This window comes from Phacochoerus africanus, unplaced genomic scaffold (genome assembly GCF_016906955.1).
Source record: "Phacochoerus africanus isolate WHEZ1 unplaced genomic scaffold, ROS_Pafr_v1 Scaffold_18, whole genome shotgun sequence".
Classification (NCBI taxonomy): Eukaryota; Metazoa; Chordata; class Mammalia; order Artiodactyla; family Suidae; genus Phacochoerus; species Phacochoerus africanus.
This window is the reverse complement of record NW_025927375.1, coordinates 250,250-254,968: the sequence shown is the minus strand read 5'-3', so window position 1 is coordinate 254,968 and position 4,719 is coordinate 250,250.

Below are 4,719 nucleotides of genomic sequence, written 5' to 3'. Positions count from 1 at the left end.
TTTTAGTGCTTTTCTAGATATGAGGAGATGCAAGAATTGGGCTCATAAATCTCTTGAAAATATCTATCTGAAGACCTGTATTGCCAGTTTTTCCCAGAACACAGATTACCTCATTCCTGATCTCCACCCTGAACTCCTTACAGCAGTTGTAGTGACTCATGATTCTATCCTTCTAGAGGCAGATGGCAAGTGCTATTCTCCAGTTGGCACCTATGTGAATAACAGTTGCTTTCAAATAGAGAGGTAGTTGAATGCATCATACCCACTGTTGCACAACTTTGCAGAACTTTCCCCACAGGGATAATGAATACAGTCAGGGCATAACTGTACTTGATGTTTTCACATGTGCCATAAATTCACTGTGCACCACTTATTTTTTTCAATATAGTTTAGCTTCCTCTCTGTGGTTCCCCTTACCTGGGAAGGGAGCAACAAACTGCGGTTAAGGCGAGGGGCAGCAAATGCTTCAGTATCTCAGTCTGGGGCCTCTGACACTGGAGGTAAAGAGATGACCCTAAGTTTAAGTCTGAGATGGCTGCTGCCAACTGTGTGGCTGAGGTTGCTGTCCTGAAGCAAGGGGATTCTTTAGCTACTGAGTTGCAAGAGCGACTGTAATGCCCAGCTGATCTCGAATTTCCATTATGTTCAAAGTCTATAAGAGCTTGACAATCTACTTCAAATAACAAGAGAAAAAGAAAACAACTCGTTATAATTTGACAGACCAAAAGAGGGATGGTTCTTGATATCATCCTGGAGTTGGTCAAAGGCTAACTCTGCCTGACCTCCTAGGGCAGACATTCATAGGTTTTAATAGTAAGAAGGAGGCAGAGATAATTAAAGTCGCAATGCATGGTCTACCAAAGGTCTTAGGAAACCTCTAAGTTGTCTTTTGATAAAAGGAAAGGGAATTTTGATTTTTTTTCTCTTTTTTTTTTGGCTGCCTGCAGCATTTGGAGTTCCTGGGTCAGGGATCAGATCCAAGCCATGGTTGCACCGGGTCCTTAACCCGCTGTGCCAGGCCAGAGATCAAACCTGTGTTCCAGAACTCCAGAAATGCCACCAATCCCATTGCACCACAGTGGGAACTCTTGGAAAGTGATTTTTTTTTTTTTGGTCTTTTTATGGCTGCACCCATGGCACATGGAAGATCCCAGGCCAGGAGTTGAATAGTAGGCTGTGTGCTGGCCTACAGCTCACAGCAACGCCATATCCTCAACCCACTAAGCAAGGCCAGGGATTGAACCTGCATCTTCATGGATACCAGTTGGGTTCGTTATCAGTGAGCCAGGACAGGAACTTCTGGAAAGTGAATTTTTAATCTCTGTTATTCTCTTTGGTGTAACAGGTGAACCTGTTAGGTCTGATTGGGTTGTATTTTGTCTTCAGAAACATTATATAGCAAAGTTTTCCAGAGATGACGGGATTCCTCTTGAGAAGAGGTTAGATGAGGTGAGAATAAAATCACATTATCCATAGCTTGAATCAAGGTAGAAGAATAAGGGAGTTCCCTGTCATGGCTCAGCAGAAACGAATCTGACTAGGAGACATGAAGGTTCAGGTTCAATCCTCGCTCAGTAGGTTAAGTATCCGGTGCTGCCATGAGCTGTGGTGTAGGTCATAGACATGGCTTGGATCTGGCAATGCTGTGGCAGTGGTGTAAGCCAGCAGCTCTAGGTCCTATTAGACCCCTAGCCTGGGAACCTCCGTATGCCATGGGTGTGACCCTAAAAAGACAAAAAACAAACAAACAAACAAAAAAGCTAGAAGAATAAATTTGAAAGTCTTGGATTTTATGGCTGAGAAACTGGAACAAGTATGAGGGGATTTTAGTAAGTCCTTGTGGCATCACAGTCCAGCTGTATTGTTTTGCCACATGAAAGTGAAAAGGTATTGGGAGTCAGGATATAAAGGAAAAATAGAGAAGGTTGAACAGAGACCTACTACTGAGAATTATGATGATGTTAGAGGTAAAGAAGCCAGAATGGCATTTGGGTTGGGGACCACAGGAAATGTGGGTACGTAATACAATTTATAGCCCTTAAGTTTTTTACCAAACAATATCCACTCATTATTAGTTTTTTAAAGAGCATAGGAGTGTTGCAGAGACTAGCACAAGGAATGAGTAAGTCTTGGACTGCAACAATCTAAAACAATGTGTCATATGCCTCTAGTGCTTTGAGATTTGAGACAGCCCACTTTGCAGAGGCATTGTGAGGTTTATATTGATTTATATGGGTTCTATAGTCTTCTTTTCCCCCACATCTGTAAATGAGACATCAGGTACTGAGGAAAATAAATCAGGAAACTGAAGGAATTATAAGGGGGAAGTGAGTTGGAAACCCAATAGTGGAGGGCCCTCAAGGGAAGCCACCATAAATTAGGACATCAGAGTCTCAGAGATTTAAGAAAATCTATCAGTGTGCACCTATAGTGGCTCCATTGAGCCAAAAGTTCCCATCTAAATAGGTTAGTGCAGGTGATGCACTGAGAACAACATGTTGAAAATTAAGGGTCATGAAGAGATAGACAGGGTTTGGAGAAAGAGAGGGAAAAGGAAAGAATGTGAGTATGTTTGGTTGGTAAGTCCCACCACTGAGTTCTTTTTATTGCTCCAAGGGAATTCCCAGAAGACTGAGAGAAATTAATGGTGGAGAGTATGTTTCTAGTGTCTTCAAACACTGACATTTGATGGCCACTTCCAAATAGAGCTATTTCACCTTGCTGACATAGGAGTAGTTTGTAATATGTCATAACACTTTCATATGGTCCTGGTGTGTTTGTATAGTCATAATCAGTCTAGACAGTCAAACAATATTTGGGGTAAGGGGTTGATTCTGCATCTGCAGAGTAACCAAGAGAATAGGATAACTGGTTCTGTGACTATTAGTCAGCCTCCTTCTCCAGCTGCTCTTGTCTCCTCAGTGGGCTCCTGAACAAAGTAGCCATGGTAACTCGCTAGGGGATCAACAATATGAACTATGACTCACCAAAGCTGATCTGCTAAAGCCCATGCTGGGTGCTTAATATGCCAACAGCAAAATCAATACCAAGCCACTGATATAGCACCATTTCTTGTAAGGATCAGCCACTTACCAGGTGTCAGGTTAACTGGACCACATCTGTCATGTAAAGAGAAGTGCTTGTTTCTTAGTGGAGTAGACATTTAACTCTGAATATGAATTTGCCTTCTGTGTCTTTAGTGCCAAAACCACTTTCTGGAGACTTAAAGAATACCTACACACCATCTTGTTATTCCACACAGCATCAGCTTTTTTTTTTTTTTTTTTTTTTTTAATGGCCGTACCCATAGCATATGGAAGTTCCCAGGACAGGCACTGAATCCAAGCCACAGCTGAGAACTACAGCTAAATCCTTTAACCCACTGCTTGTGCACTGCCACAGAGACAAGCCAGATCATTAACCCACTGTGCCACAGCAGGAACTCCACACAGTATCACTTCTAACCAAGAAACTCACCTCATAGCAAGTGAAGTGTGGCAATGGGCCTGTGATCCTGAAATGTTAATTCACTTTTGATCCACTTAACTGTTCTAGAACAGCCTTTTGAAGATTCAGTTGGGGCACCAGCTGAACAGCAAAGTCTTGCAGGGTTGGGGCAGTGACTTTCAAGATGTGGAAATTGTGCTCTTTCTTCCAGAGCTAGGATTCCTGGGTCTAGGAATTCAGGGCTGGAAATGGGAATGGTTCTACTTACTGTTACCCCTAATGATCCACTAGCAAAATTTTGCTTCCATTCCCATGGTGGGTTATGCTCATCTAGAGATCTTATTAAGGTCCAAAGAGAATTCTTCCACCAGGAGACATAATGATTCTATTGTACTGGAAGTCAGGCCTGCCACTTGGCCAGAGAGAATAAACCCCTCCTTTTTTTTCCTTTTTGCCTTCAACCTTTGTACTTTTTGTCTTGTATTGCTTTTTGTATGGTCACCAGCAAAGCAGAGGGTAAAATATCTCAATTTCTAAATTCCTATCGTGGGACATCGTGCTGCCTTTTTTTCTTCCAGTAGAAGGCACCAGTCCTTTTTTTTTTTTTTTTTTTCCCAGAATCCTTCACTCCATCACTTCTCATCTCCCCAGGAGTTTGGGTTCCTTCCTCCTTGCTAGTGTCGTCCTGGTGAGTAGCAGCCTGAAGCAGGGCCCAAAGGCCATTTCGTGGTTTGACTTACCTTTAGAAGGTAAGTCACTTCATACGGGCTCCTGGGTAGACGGGGGTATAAACTTCCTTAACTTTAGTTACTTTAATGTTTTAGTTGGCTCAGCGCGCGGGGGGTGGGGGGGGAGCTTAATGTTCTTCTAGGGAGCGGCTAGAATGATGCTGAATGAAAGCAGACCTGAGTGGGTCACTGCAGAGACATGCCAGCTGTGGACAAAGAGATCTCCTCTACCTGAGCTTAAGAGACCTTCCTTGGCCTGCCGTTTTTGCCTTATTGTCTTGTTAACCCGCTACAGTAGTGCCGGGGGATGAGGACATCTTGTCTCAAAGCACCCCAAATCACCAGCCTGACTGTGGGAACTCTTCTTGCTAGAGCCCCACATCTGGATCTGGTCCCACCCTAAGCTCCACTCAGGGATATTCAATTAAGCCACGCCCCTACGCCTGGTTTTGCCTCAGTTCCGCCCTACAAGCCTAGTCAATCAAGCCCTGCCACTGGCCTGGTCCCTCTCCAGCCCCGTCCAACCCCCAAGTCTTACGGTGGC